This window comes from Ranitomeya variabilis, chromosome 8, assembly GCF_051348905.1.
Source record: "Ranitomeya variabilis isolate aRanVar5 chromosome 8, aRanVar5.hap1, whole genome shotgun sequence".
NCBI lineage: Eukaryota > Metazoa > Chordata > Amphibia > Anura > Dendrobatidae > Ranitomeya > Ranitomeya variabilis.
In genome coordinates this window covers 89028749-89045168 of record NC_135239.1, presented here as the reverse complement: position 1 = coordinate 89045168, position 16420 = coordinate 89028749, and the positions used below count along the sequence as shown (strand labels likewise).

The 16420-nt window shown below is 47.4% G+C and overlaps 1 protein-coding gene across 2 annotated transcripts in view; it reads right to left on the bottom strand.

Moving 5' to 3' along the window:
- HENMT1 (HEN methyltransferase 1) overlaps window positions 1-16420 on the bottom strand; it is a 61968-nt gene that overhangs the window by 41997 nt on the left and 3551 nt on the right. The window contains exon 1 of one of the 2 annotated variants that reach the window (XM_077277396.1): window positions 9993-10117. The exons of the other annotated variant lie outside the window; for it this stretch is intronic. The gene's annotated coding sequence lies outside the window, so the exon portion shown is untranslated. Of the gene's footprint in view, window positions 1-9992; window positions 10118-16420 lie in introns of those variants that run through there. 2 annotated transcript variants of the gene reach the window in all.

Sequence of the window (16420 nt, the reverse complement as noted above, 5' to 3'; positions counted from 1 at the left end):
GTATGGAGCACTATGTGTGACCATTATACTTTATGGAGCGCTATGCGGGGCCATTACATTGTATGAAGCACTATTTGGGGCTCATTATGCTGTATGGAGGACAATGTGTGGCCATTATACTGTATGGAGCACTACATGGGGCCAATATACTGTATGCAACACTAAGTGGGATCCTTATACTGTACTGAGAACTATACTTTATGGAGCGCTATTATATTGTATGAGGCCAATATACTTTATGGCACATTATATGGGATAGTTATACTGTATTGAGCACTATGTGGCCCCTTTATACTGGGTAGAGCACTATGTGGGGCCATTATTTTGTATGGAGCACTATGTGGGGCAATTCATTATATTGCATGCAGTGCTATGTTGGGCCGTTGTACTGTATGGAGCATTATGTGGGGCCAATATACAGTATTGAGCACTGTGTCCTCTTTATACTGTATATAGCACTATGTGGGCCCAGTATACTGTATGGAGCACTATGTGGGGCCCATTATACTGTATGGAGCACTATGTGGGGCCATTATACTATATGGAAAACTATGTGGGGCCAGTTATACTGTATGGAGCACTATGTAGGGCTCATTATACTGTACGTAGCACTATATGGGGCCATTATACTATATGTAGCACAATGTGGGGCCCATTATACTGTACAGAGCACTATGTGGGGCCATAATACTGTATGGAGCACTATGAGGGCCCATTATACTGTATGGAGTACTAAAAGGGGCCCATTATTCTGTATGGAGCACTTTTGTAGCCATTATACGGTATGGAGCACTATATGGGGGTATTATGCTGTAAGGAAAGCAATGTGGGGCCCCGTCTTACTGTATGAGGACTATGTGGGGCCCATTATACTGTATGGAGCACTTTTTGTGGCCTTTATACTGTATGAAGGGCTGTGTGGGGATTACAGTTGGGGAATCATACTGTGATGAGGTCTCCATACTTTGCTGGGAGATTGAGAGAGGAGGTAGAGTAGGATTATCATGCCGTGCGTGTGGAGGTTACTGTGGAGGAAATCACTGTGGGGGTCTAACTGTGCTGGGGGTACTTTTGATTGCATCATACTTTATTATCTGTCTAAGGGCTCATACTGATCTGCGTTTAAAATGGATGAGTGCAATCCAATAAAAAATCTAATGTTATGGAATTAATTTGTGTTCATCTGCAATTTTTTTCTCAGCTCGGATCTGACTGAGAAAAAAAAATTGCAGCATGCTGCGAGTGCCGCGTATATTACACAAAACTCAGCAATGCAATTCAATGAGTGCATGAAAAAATTTGCACAGCACACAGACCATGCGTGTACCATCTGTATTGCGTCCACATAAAACGCACCTAGGTAACAAAAAATATCATACTGATCATGCAACATGTAAGCAGCATAAAGATCAAGAAGTGTTCAGAAGGAAAAAATTAAACTGTTTATAACAAATTAAAATAATACACAAACATAAGAAACATGAAAAGGATAAAAAGGTGCCTGAAGCCAGAACACAGGGGAGGCAGCTGCAGTACTCAGCATTAGATTGTCATGATTAGGAAAGCTCCAGAGTCATTATTTGAATAATCATCTAAATCAGTGCATTTAAATCTTAATATTGACAAATCTGTGACTGCAGTATAGTGACCGCACCTCTGCACAGGGATGCAATCCTCCGAACACCAAAATGAATCAAATGCCGAATAATATCTCAATTGGTGTCTGGATATGAAGTGGAATCAAACCCAACAGCGGTATAATGTAATCCAAACCAGGGTACTTATAAACAGTGTCTACGTAAGCAAACAATAATGTAAGACAATTCCCCGATGTACTATCAGCCTATAAAACAATATGGCAGAAAGAGACACACCGCAGGGACACATCTCATAAGCTTATAATAAACAAATCAGCATCTACCGTAATTAGGAGAGTCAGCGTGCAGCCAGCACTCACTTATCACCAGGTAATATGTACCGTATATTTTGCAGCTTATTACTGTATGTATCAACAATAGTGACAAGCTTATTTACTGTTCGGGAGAATTTCACTTCAGTGAATTCGCCTGTCTCACGGTGCTAGCGGGGATCTCACCGAGGTTACTACAGATCAGCCCAGCTGGGAGCGCAGCCTCACTGACAGGCGGTAACCACGATGATGTCACCGCCGGTCACTGACGCTGCACTTGCAGCAGCTCATTCCCCAGTGGTTCTCAGCCTGGACGGTCGCATCTTGGCACCGTCCAAGTTGAAAACTGTTTGTCCCCCAGACATGGATTACAGTGTGGGACAGAACAACGGAGAGGTGAGGGATATTGTTGGTTTTTATTTTTGCTTTACTACAAAAGATGAGGGCTTCGGTGGAATTAGGCATTAGGTGAGTATAACTGTATTTGTTATTTTTAAATAAAAATGGAAACCTGTGTTTTGCTTGATTTCAAATAAAAGACTTTATTCTGTCTGTGTCTTTATTTACCATATAACTATAGTATTAGTAATGGACATATAGATGCCTCTCCATTACTAAGCTGTGGGCTTGATGTCACCTGACAATACAAAGGTGACACCAACCTCCCCCCAACTAACACCCCACTTACCACTGCTACACGGAAAGTGGGAAGAGCGAGGCTAAGTGCCAGAGTTGGCGCATCTTAGAGATGCGCTTTTTCTGGGGCGGCTGAGAGCTGATGTTTTTAGACTGGGGGGGGCAGTATCCATGGCCCCTTCCTAGGCTATTAATATCAACCCCACAAATATGAACCCCACATGCCACCGTTACAGGACAAGAGGAAAGAGACGGGCAAAGCGCCAGAATTGGTGCATCTAACAGATGCGCCTTTTCTTAGTGGCTGCAGGCTGCTATTTTTAGGCTGGGGGGGCCAATATCTATGGCCCGTTACCAGCCCCCAGCTGTCTGCTTTAGGCTGGTTGTCAAAAATGGGGGGACTTCACACCGTTTTTTTTAAATTATTTATTTACATAAATAAAAAATATGGTGTAAGAAACCCCTCTATTTTTGATAACCAGCCTAGCTAACACTGACAGCTGGGGGTTGCAGCCCCCAGCTGTGAGCTTTGCCTGGCTGTTTATCAAAAATACAGGCAAATCTACTCCAAACACTGGATGTTCGGGCCTCCATTCAAGTGAATAGGGTCCATGTTCTGGTACCCGAACTTTTCGTAATTGTTCAGCTGAACCCGAACATCCAGGTGTCCGCCCATTTCTACCCTTTAGTCTTCCTCCCTCAATTATGCCTTATGTCTCTACTCCTGTTGCTGCTTCCCCACCTTTTTCAACACGCAGTCCTGGCTCCGATATTAATTCCCCGCCTTATTATATTTGTAATGTTTGTTGTTGTTTCCCATTTTGCTTTGTCTTGAAATTAATATTTTATTTTACAGTTGTCATGGTTTGGCTTATGACAGAAATATGCCTATTTGCTGGTTTAAACTTTCGGTCCTTTAAATTAAAATTGACATTTTTATTTGGCACTTTAGACAAACATGTAATTTTGTGTAGTGTTAAAGCATATCTGTAGTTTCAAATAATATTTGGGAAATTAATATATGGAAAAAGATTTACAGAACAAGGGACTGCAAAATATAAGGCATATAGCAGTGCTGACTTTGGCGAGGATCTAGGGACCTTATATTTTCTCATCATATGTAGTTTAGAGTTTGTTTTCTATTTGTTTTACATGCTTTTAATGTTTATTTTATTAAAAAAATAAATGGCGTAGGATCCCCACATTATTCATAACCAGCTGAGGGAAACCAGACAGCTGGGGGCTGATGTTTATAGTTTCCCAGCCTATTAATATCAGCTCATTGCTGTCTACTTAGCCTTTACTGGTTATTAACAAGGGGTGACCCCTCCACCCAAAAAAATGACATGAGGTCCCCCCTACTAATATCCAGCAAAGGCTAGTGTTATGGTTCTCAATGGCAAGAGAACATAGCCCAGCAAACATAAGAACTAGCTCTTGGAAGGATGGAAACTAAACTGACCATGAACTAAACCTGCCGCACAACTAACAGTAGCCGGGTAGCGTTGCCTGCGTTTTATCCCTAGACGCCCAGCGCCGGCCGGAGGACTAACTAATCCTGGCAGAGGAAAATATAGTCCTGGCTCACCTCTAGAGAAATTTCCCCGAAAGGCAGACAGAGGCCCCCACATATATTGGCGGTGATTTTAGATGAAAATGACAAACGTAGTATGAAAATAGGTTTAGCAAAATTGAGGTCCGCTTACTAGATAGCAGGAAGACAGAAAAGGGCACTTTCATGGTCAGCTGAAAACCCTATCAAAACATCATCCTGAAATTACTTTAAGACTCTAGTATTAACTCATAACATCAGAGTGGCAATTTCAGATCACAAGAGCTTTCCAGACACAGAAACGAAACTACAGCTGTGCACTGGAACAAAATGCAAAAACAAACGAGGACAAAAGTCCAACTTAGCTGGGAGTTGTCTAGCAGCAGGAACATGCACAGAAAGGCTTCTGATTACAATGTTGACCGGCATGGAAGTGACAGAGGAGCAAGGCTAAATAGCGACTCCCACATCCTGATGGAAACAGGTGAACAGAGGGGATGATGCACACCAGTTCAATTCCACCAGTGGCCACCGGGGGAGCCCAAAATCCAATTTCACAACAGTACCCCCCCCTCAAGGAGGGGGCACCGAACCCTCACCAGAACCACCAGGGCGATCAGGATGAGCCCTATAAAAGGCACGGACCAGATCGGAGGCATGAACATCAGAGGCAGTCACCCAAGAATTATCCTCCTGACCGTATCCCTTCCATTTGACCAGATACTGGAGTTTCCGTCTGGAAACACGGGAGTCCAAGATTTTTTCCACAACGTACTCCAACTCGCCCTCAACCAACACCGGAGCAGGAGGCTCAACGGAAGGCACAACCGGTACCTCATACCTGCGCAATAATGACCGATGAAAAACATTATGAATAGAAAAAGATGCAGGGAGGTCCAAACGGAAGGACACAGGGTTAAGAATCTCCAATATCTTGTACGGGCCGATGAACCGAGGCTTAAACTTAGGAGAAGAAACCCTCATAGGGACAAAACGAGAAGACAACCACACCAAGTCCCCAACACAAAGCCGAGGACCAACCCGACGCCGGCGGTTGGCAAAAAGCTGAGTCTTCTCCTGGGACAACTTCAAATTGTCCACTACCTGCCCCCAAATCTGATGCAACCTCTCCACCACAGCATCCACTCCAGGACAATCCGAAGATTCCACCTGACCAGAAGAAAATCGAGGATGAAACCCCGAATTACAGAAAAAAGGAGACACCAAGGTGGCAGAGCTGGCCCGATTATTGAGGGCAAACTCCGCTAAAGGCAAAAAAGCAACCCAATCATCCTGATCTGCAGACACAAAACACCTCAAATATGTCTCCAAGGTCTGATTCGTCCGCTCGGTCTGGCCATTAGTCTGAGGATGGAAAGCAGACGAGAAAGACAAATCTATGCCCATCCTAGCACAGAATGCTCGCCAAAATCTAGACACGAATTGGGTTCCTCTGTCAGAAACGATATTCTCCGGAATACCATGCAAACGGACCACATTTTGAAAAAACAGAGGAACCAACTCGGAAGAAGAAGGCAACTTAGGCAGGGGAACCAAATGGACCATCTTAGAGAAACGGTCACACACCACCCAAATGACAGATATCTTCTGAGAAACAGGAAGATCCGAAATAAAATCCATCGAGATGTGCGTCCAGGGCCTCTTCGGGATAGGCAAAGGCAACAACAATCCACTAGCCCGAGAACAACAAGGCTTGGCCCGAGCACAAACGTCACAAGACTGCACGAAGCCTCGCACATCTCGAGACAGGGAAGGCCACCAGAAGGACCTTGCCACCAAATCCCTGGTACCAAAGATTCCAGGATGACCTGCCAACGCAGAAGAATGAACCTCAGAAATGACTTTACTGGTCCAATCATCAGGAACAAACAGTCTACCAGGTGGGCAACGATCAGGTCTATCCGCCTGAAACTCCTGCAAGGCCCGCCGCAGGTCTGGAGAAACGGCAGACAATATCACTCCATCCTTAAGGATACCTGTAGGTTCAGAATTACCAGGGGAGTCAGGCTCAAAACTCCTAGAAAGGGCATCCGCCTTAACATTCTTAGAACCCGGCAGGTAGGACACCACAAAATTAAACCGAGAGAAAAACAACGACCAGCGCGCCTGTCTAGGATTCAGGCGTCTGGCGGACTCAAGATAAATTAGATTTTTGTGGTCAGTCAATACCACCACCTGATGTCTAGCCCCCTCCAGCCAATGACGCCACTCCTCAAAAGCCCACTTCATGGCCAAAAGCTCCCGATTCCCAACATCATAATTCCGCTCGGCGGGCGAAAATTTACGCGAGAAAAAAGCACAAGGTCTCATCACGGAGCAATCGGAACTTCTCTGCGACAAAACCGCCCCAGCTCCGATTTCAGAAGCGTCGACCTCAACCTGAAAAGGAAGAGCAACATCAGGCTGACGCAACACAGGGGCGGAAGAAAAGCGGCGCTTAAGCTCCCGAAAGGCCTCCACAGCAGCAGGGGACCAATCAGCAACATCAGCACCCTTCTTAGTCAAATCAGTCAATGGTTTAACAACATCAGAAAAACCAGCAATAAATCGACGATAAAAGTTAGCAAAGCCCAAAAATTTCTGAAGACTCTTAAGAGAAGAGGGTTGCGTCCAATCACAAATAGCCTGAACCTTGACAGGATCCATCTCGATGGAAGAGGGGGAAAAAATATATCCCAAAAAGGAAATCTTTTGAACCCCAAAAACGCACTTAGAACCCTTCACACACAAGGAATTAGACCGCAAAACCTGAAAAACCCTCCTGACCTGCTGGACATGAGAGTCCCAGTCATCCGAAAAAATCAAAATATCATCCAGATACACAATCATAAATTTATCCAAATAATCACGGAAAATGTCATGCATAAAGGACTGAAAGACTGAAGGGGCATTAGAAAGACCAAAAGGCATCACCAAATACTCAAAGTGGCCCTCGGGCGTATTAAATGCGGTTTTCCACTCATCCCCCTGCTTAATTCGCACCAAATTATATGCCCCACGGAGATCTATCTTAGAGAACCACTTGGCCCCCTTTATGCGAGCAAACAAATCAGTCAGCAGTGGCAACGGATATTGATATTTAACCGTGATTTTATTCAAAAGCCGATAATCAATACACGGCCTCAAAGAGCCATCTTTCTTAGCCACAAAGAAAAAACCGGCTCCTAAGGGAGATGACGAAGGACGAATATGTCCCTTTTCCAAGGACTCCTTTATATATTCTCGCATAGCAGCATGTTCAGGCACAGACAGATTAAATAAACGACCCTTAGGGTATTTACTACCCGGAATCAAATCTATGGCACAATCGCACTCCCGGTGCGGAGGTAATGAACCAAGCTTAGGTTCTTCAAAAACGTCACGATATTCAGTCAAGAATTCAGGAATCTCAGAGGGAATAGATGATGAAATGGAAACCACAGGTACGTCCCCATGCGTCCCCTTACATCCCCAGCTTAACACAGACATAGCTTTCCAGTCAAGGACTGGGTTATGAGATTGCAGCCATGGCAATCCAAGCACCAACACATCATGTAGGTTATACAGCACAAGAAAGCGAATAATCTCCTGGTGATCCGGATTAATCCGCATAGTCACTTGTGTCCAGTATTGTGGTTTATTGCTAGCCAATGGGGTGGAGTCAATCCCCTTCAGGGGTATAGGAGTTTCAAGAGGCTCCAAATCATACCCACAGCGTTTGGCAAAGGACCAATCCATAAGACTCAAAGCGGCGCCAGAGTCGACATAGGCATCTGCGGCAATAGATGACAAAGAACAAATCAGGGTCACAGACAGAATAAACTTAGACTGTAAAGTGCCAATTGAAACAGACTTATCAAGCTTCTTAGTACGCTTAGAGCATGCTGATATAACATGAGTTGAATCACCACAATAGAAGCACAACCCATTTTTTCGTCTAAAATTCTGCCGTTCACTTCTGGACAGAATTCTATCACATTGCATATTCTCTGGCGTCTTCTCAGTAGACACCGCCAAATGGTGCACAGGTTTGCGCTCCCGCAGACGCCTATCGATCTGGATAGCCATTGTCATGGACTCATTCAGACCCGCAGGCACAGGGAACCCCACCATAACATCCTTAATGGCATCAGAGAGACCCTCTCTGAAATTCGCCGCCAGGGCGCACTCATTCCACTGAGTAAGCACAGACCATTTACGGAATTTCTGGCAGTATATTTCAGCTTCGTCTTGCCCCTGAGATAGGGACATCAAGGCCTTTTCCGCCTGAAGCTCTAACTGAGGTTCCTCATAAAGCAACCCCAAGGCCAGAAAAAACGCATCCACATTGAGCAACGCAGGATCCCCTGGAGCCAATGCAAAAGCCCAATCCTGAGGGTCGCCCCGGAGCAAGGAAATCACAATCCTGACCTGCTGAGCAGGATCTCCAGCAGAGCGAGATTTCAGGGACAAAAACAACTTGCAATTATTTTTGAAATTTTGAAAGCAAGATCTATTCCCCGAGAAAAATTCAGGCAAAGGAATTCTAGGTTCAGATATAGGAACATGAACAACAAAATCTTGAAAATTTTGAACTTTCGTGGTGAGATTATTCAAACCTGCAGCTAAACTCTGAATATCCATTTTAAACAGGTGAACACAGAGCCATTCCAGGATTAGAAGGAGAGAGAGAGAGAAAGGCTGCAATATAGGCAGACTTGCAAGAGATTCAATTACAAGCACACTCAGAACTGAAAGGAAGAAAAAAAAAAAAAAAAAAAATCTTCAGCAGACTTCTCTTTTCTCTCCTTTCTCTGTCAATTAATTTAACCCTTTTTTGGCCGGTCAAACTGTTATGGTTCTCAATGGCAAGAGAACATAGCCCAGCAAACATAAGAACTAGCTCTTGGAAGGATGGAAACTAAACTGACCATGAACTAAACCTGCCGCACAACTAACAGTAGCCGGGTAGCGTTGCCTGCGTTTTATCCCTAGACGCCCAGCGCCGGCCGGAGGACTAACTAATCCTGGCAGAGGAAAATATAGTCCTGGCTCACCTCTAGAGAAATTTCCCCGAAAGGCAGACAGAGGCCCCCACATATATTGGCGGTGATTTTAGATGAAAATGACAAACGTAGTATGAAAATAGGTTTAGCAAAATTGAGGTCCGCTTACTAGATAGCAGGAAGACAGAAAGGGCACTTTCATGGTCAGCTGAAAACCCTATCAAAACATCATCCTGAAATTACTTTAAGACTCTAGTATTAACTCATAACATCAGAGTGGCAATTTCAGATCACAAGAGCTTTCCAGACACAGAAACGAAACTACAGCTGTGCACTGGAACAAAATGCAAAAACAAACGAGGACAAAAGTCCAACTTAGCTGGGAGTTGTCTAGCAGCAGGAACATGCACAGAAAGGCTTCTGATTACAATGTTGACCGGCATGGAAGTGACAGAGGAGCAAGGCTAAATAGCGACTCCCACATCCTGATGGAAACAGGTGAACAGAGGGGATGATGCACACCAGTTCAATTCCACCAGTGGCCACCGGGGGAGCCCAAAATCCAATTTCACAACAGGCTAGGCAGACAGCTGGGGCTGATGTTTACAGCCTAGGAAGGAGCCATGAATATTGATGTACCAATTTTGGCGCATGAGCTCCGCTGTTCCCACTTGCCCTGGTGCGGTGGCAGGTGGGATAATAGTATTGGGGTTGATATCAGCTTTGTAATGTCAGCTGACATCAAGCTCAGGGGTTAGTAATGGAGAGGCTTCTATAAGACACCCCCATTACTAAACCCCTAGCCAAATGTAAGAAAGACACAGAGTAAAGTCCTTTATTTAAAAAAAATTACTCCCCTACCTTTTTTACCCATTTATGAATATCAAAATAAAAATAAAAACATCCTCACCTGTCCACAGATAATCCCTATGTGGTGATGCTGTCCCACAAAGAATTCCAGCTTTGCTGAGTGAAGCTTCAGTCTCACCTGCTTTTCTAGACACTTTCTAAGTCTTCTGAGAAGCAGAAAGTGTCTAAATTCTCTAATAAAAGTCGTGTATGTCACAATACCACCTCAACTTCAGAGTTTTGTCATTTTATTTCTTTGGTAAATCTCCACCAGGATTTTTTGAGTTTAGGACATTTTTTTCTGACTTTAATTCATTCATTGAGCAGATCTGACGTGTCTCCAACAACCCGACCAGACGTGCCATGCGGATTCGTTTTTATTTTGGAGCTAATATTAAAGGGAACCTGTCACCACATTAGTTATATCTAGACTATTAATATGGCCATACTGGTTATAGATTGCTGAAAAGGTCCTCCCTGTGTGTCTCATATGTGCTGTGTTGTTGCTGAGAAATACTTTTATCACTTTATATGACTTCTTCCAAACTCAGGGGCAGACGCTGCCTGGAGATAACTCTGCCTAAAGATCTTACTTTACATGAAGGAGGCGTCCCCAGTGTGAGATACCGTATATACTTGTGTATAAGCCGAGTTTTTCAGCACTTGTTTTGTGCTAAAAACACCCCCCTCAGCTTATACATGAGTCATTGTCCCAGAAAGACAGCGGGGGAGGGGGAGCGGCAGAGCAGCGGGTCATAGGAGGCAGGGGCCGGCAGCTGTGGCTAAAGCCTGTGCCCGCTGCTAAAGAGAAATGAATATTCACTGCGCTGGTAGTGAATATTTATTTCTCTTATAACGTGCACAGTTACAGCCGCAGCCACCGGCTTCCAGAACACATCCTACTTACCTTCCTGTGTGCCCTCGCTGCATCTCATTCTGGCACTAGCAGCTCTTCTGGCCGAGCGGTCACATGTCCCCCGCTCAATAAGGTAATGAATATTCACCTCTCTCCACTCCCATAGGCGTGGAGTGAATATTCATTACCTTAATGAGCGGGGGACACATGATATCTCTGCCGGGAGAGCTGGTGGCACAGGAACAAGAAGCAGCGTGGGCGCGCAGGGAAGGTAAGTAGGATGTTTTTTTTTTTACAGGAACCATGCATACAAGGATAGGGATGGGGAGCCATGCATACAAGGATAGGGGATAAGGAGCCATGCAGACAAGGATGGGGATAAGGAGCCATTCATACAGGGACGGGGACGGAAAGCCATGCATAGAAGGACAGGGACGGGGAGCCATGCATACCAGGAGAGGGATGAGGGGACAATGCATTCTCAGCTTATACTCGAGTTAATAAGTTACCCCAGTTTTTCGTGACAAAATTAGGTGCCTCGGCTTATACTTTGGTCGACTTATACATGAGTATATACGGTAAATAACCAACATAGAACAGGAGAAATTAAATTTAATAAACTAGAATATAGCACTGGCGCTTACCACCGTAGGGTGGGGGGACTGGTTCAGAAGCCGCTGGTGATTATCACACCACTCCAAGCGGTAACATTCCTCCTCGGCAGCAACTCTCAAGCGCCGAAATCCGGTGCATTAGCTGCCTGCCTACTACCCTTCGGGTCCTGCAGTGCACGCTGTTCCACCAATGGCACTACAAGTAAGTGCACCTCTATTGACTACCCCAAGTGCACCGTATTAGTTTACTTATATACCTGACTCATTTTATATTAATACAACTGAACTATAAGGATATTCTGATCTGTGCGCAGCAAAAGCTCCTCAATTGACCGCTAAAACGCGGCAATATTCCTCCTCATCTACAGCAATTCCAAAGCCAACCCAGCAACATCAGACTGCCCATTCACCACTCCTCGCACAGGTCCAGTAGTGCACGCTATACCACCAATGAGATTACTAGTAAGTACACCTCAATATTTACAATCTAAGTACACCGTACACACTTGACATATTTAATAAATCCTCAAGTGAACCACAGAAACAGCATCACTATTATAACCTTCCCAACAGTTGCACCAGCAAGCTGAAATCCCTCATTGACACACACATTCCTATGCCACTTATGCAAGCGAGTGAGTACAAGCAAACCTTATTTTAATCTAGCTTCGGCACTATTCACTTTTTACTGCATCCCCACTACAGTTCAGCTAGCGCGGCGATTATATACCATTTACTAGAAATTAAATTTAAATTTGCAAACACATTTTTGCTTTTCTCTAAGCTCTGCTGTATTGTAACACTGTCTGCCTGTGAGCTGGAGGCTGAGAGGAACCTGCAGATGTGTCAGTACACATCCACCGATAACAGTGGTAACCATTACATATCACACTGGTAACTTCCCCTAAGGGCAGAGACACACTGCCGTATTTCTCGTGCGAGAATCGAATCGTAAAACTCGTACTGGCTGTCGGCTCTCCTGACCTGAGCTTAACAGCTACATAGAAATACATCATACTGTCTTGCTCAGGTCAGGAGAGGTGCCGGCCAGTCCCCGCAGTGCGATGCGATTATCACACGAGTTACATGGCAGTCTGTCTCTCCCTAATATTTAAAATAAGCTCTGGATGCAGAGTTATCTCCACGTATCATCGGCCCCGGAGCCTGGAAGAGGTCACTTATATAAAGTCATAAAAGATTATATGAGACACACAGGTAGGGCTGTTTTCAGCATTCTATAGCCTGTATGGCCATATTAATAGTTTATATAGGTCAAATGTGGTGACAGATTCCCTTTAAAGTATATTTTGGGTGGATTTTGGGTGCAGAAACAAAGCTAAAATCAAGTTTAAGAAAAAAAAATCTTTACCATAATGTAAAAAACATAATTACAAAACACATTAATTTTACACCCCAAAAAAGGTGAAAATGGCAAGAAAAAAACAACAACTTATGTTTATATAGAATTTTAGGCCAAAACAAAAATGGAAACAAAGCAACAAAACACAGGTCAGAGTGAGCAAGTAACAAAGCAGCCACTAGCCCTGACCACTGCCCTATCCCTGACCCCTGCACTCTCCATCCCTGATCACTACACTCTCCATCCATGACCACTTCCCTATCCCTGACAGCTGCCATATCCATCCGTGACCACTGCACTCACCATCCCTGCCTGCTACACTCACTATCCCTGACCACTGCACTTTCTATCCCTGACCGCTGCACTCTCTATCCTTGACCGCTGCATTCACTATCCCTGACCGCTGCACTCATTAGGCTAATCACTGCACTCTCTATCACTGACTGCTGCTCTCACTATCCCTGACCGCTGCACTCACTATCCCTGACCGCTGCACTCACTATCCCTGACCGCAGCACTCACTATCCCTGCACTCTCTCTCCCTGACCCCTGCACTCTCCATCCCTGACCGCTGCACTCATTAGCCTGATCACTGCACTCTCTATCCCTGACCGCTGCACTCTCTATCCCTGACCGCTGCTCTCACTATCCCTGACCGCTGCACTCTCTATTCCTGACCGCTGCACTCTCTATCCCTGACCGCTGCACTCTCTATCCCTGACCCCTGCACTCTCCATCCCTGACCGCTGCACTCTCCATCCCTGACCGCTGCACTCTCCATCCCTGACCGCTGCACTCTCTATCCCTGACCGCTGCTCTCACCATCCCTGACCGCTGCACTCACTATCCCTGACCGCTGCACTCTCTATCCCTGACTGCTGCACTCTCTATCCCTGACCGCTGCACTCTCTATCCCTGACCGCTGCACTCTCACTGACCGCTGCACTCTCACTGACCGCTGCACTCTCCATCCCTGACCGCTGCACTCACTATCCCTGACCGCTGCACTCACTATCCCTGACCGCTGCACTCACTATCCCTGACCGCTGCACTCACTATCCCTGACCGCTGCACTCTCTATCCCTGACCGCTGCACTCTCTATCCCTGACCGCTGCACTCTCTATCCCTGACCACTGCACTCTCCATCCCTCACCCCTGCACTATCCCTAACCGCTGCACTCTCCATCCCAGACCGCTGCACTCTCCATCCCTGACCGCTGCACTCTCTATCACTGACCGCTGCACTCTTCATCCCTGACCTCTGCATTATCCATCCCTCACCCCTGCATAATCCCGGACCGCTGCACTCTCCATCCCTCACCCCTGAACTCTATCCCTGACCGCTGCACTCTCTATCCCTGACCGCTGGACTCTCTATCCCTGACCGCTGCACTCTCTATCCCTGACCGCTGCACTCTCCATCCCTCACCCCTGCACTATCCCTGACCGCTGCACTCTCCATTCCTCACCCCTGCACTATTTCTGACCGCTGCACTCTCTATCCCTGACCGCTGCACTCTCTATCCCTCACCCCTGAACTCTATCCCTGACCGCTGCACTCTCCATCCCTCACCCCTGCACTATCCCTAACCGCTGCACTCTCCATCCCAGACCGCTGCACTCTCCATCCCTGACCGCTGCACTCTCTATCACTGACCGCTGCACTCATCATCCCTGACCTCTGCATTCTCCATCCCTCACCCCTGCACTATCCCTGACCGCTGCACTCTCCATCCCTCACCCCTGCACAATCCCAGACCGCTGCACTCTCCATCCCTCACCCCTGCACTCTCCATCCCTCACCCCTGAACTCTATCCCTGACCGCTGCACTCTATCCCTGACCGCTGCACTCTCCATCCCTGACCGCTGCACTCTCCATCCCTCACCCCTGCACTATCCCTGACCGCTGCACTCTCTATCCCTAACCGCTGCACTCACTATCCCTCACCCCTGCACTATACATCCCTCACCCCTGCACTCTCCATACCTCACCCCTGCACTATCCCTGACGGCTGCACTCTATCCCTGACCACTGCACTCTCCATCCCTGACCGCTGCACTCTCCATCCCTGACCGTTGCACTCTCCATCCCTGACCACTGCACTCTCCATCCCTGACCACTGCACTCTATATCCCTCACCCCTGCACTATCCCAGACCGCTGCACTCTATCCCTGACCACTGCACTCTCTATCTCTCACCCCTGCACTATCCTTGACCGCACCTCTCCATCCCTCACCCCTGCACTATCCCTGACCGCTGCACTCTATCCCTGACCACTGCACTCACTATCTCTGACCGCTGCACTCTCTATCCCTCACCCCTGCACTATACCTGACCACTGCACTCTCCATCACTCACCTCTACACTATCCCTGACCGCAGTACTCTCCATCCCTCACCCCTGAACTCTATCCCTGACCGCTGCACTCTCCATCCCTCACCCCTGCACTATCCCTGACCGCTGCACTCTCCATCCCTCACCCCTGCACTATCCCTGACCGCTGCACTCTCTATCCCTCACCCCTGAACTCTATCCCTGACCGCTGCACTCTCCATCCCTCACCCCTGCACTATCCCTGACCGCTGCACTCTCCATCCCTCACCCCTGCACAATCCCGGACCGCTGAACTCTCCATCCCTGACCGCTGCACTCTCCATCCCTCACCCCTGCACTATCCCTGACCGCTGCACTCTCTATCCCTGACCGCTGCACTCACTATCCCTCACCCCTGCACTATCCCTGACGGCTGCACTCTATCCCTGACCACTGCACTCTCCATCCCTGACCGCTGCACTCTCCATCCCTGACCATTGCACTCTCCATCCCTGACCACTGTACTCTCCATCCCTGACCCCTGCACTCTATCCCTGACCACTGCACTCTCCATCCCTGACCACTGCACTCTCTATCCCTCACCCCTGCACTATCCCTGACCGCTCCACTCTCCATCCCTCACCCCTGCACTATCCCTGACCGCTGCACTCTATCCCTGACCGCTGCACTCACTATCCCTGACCGCTGCACTCTCTATCCCTGACCGCTGCACTCTCTATCCCTGACCGCTGCACTCTCTATCCCTGACCGCTGCACTCTCCATCCCTCACCCCTGCACTATCCCTAACCGCTGCACTCTCCATCCCAGACCGCTGCACTCTCCATCCCTGACCGCTGCACTCTCTATCACTGACCGCTGCACTCTTCATCCCTGACCTCTGCATTATCCATCCCTCACCCCTGCACAATCCCGGACCGCTGCACTCTCCATCCCTCACCCCTGAACTCTATCCCTGACCGCTGCACTCTCTATCCCTGACCGCTGGACTCTCTATCCCTGACCGCTGCACTCTCTATCCCTGACCGCTGCACTCTCCATCCCTCACCCCTGCACTATCCCTGACCGCTGCACTCTCCATTCCTCACCCCTGCACTATTTCTGACCGCTGCACTCTCTATCCCTGACCGCTGCACTCTCTATCCCTCACCCCTGAACTCTATCCCTGACCGCTGCACTCTCCATCCCTCACCCCTGCACTATCCCTAACCGCTGCACTCTCCATCCCAGACCGCTGCACTCTCCATCCCTGACCGCTGCACTCTCTATCACTGACCGCTGCACTCATCATCCCTGACCTCTGCATTCTCCATCCCTCACCCC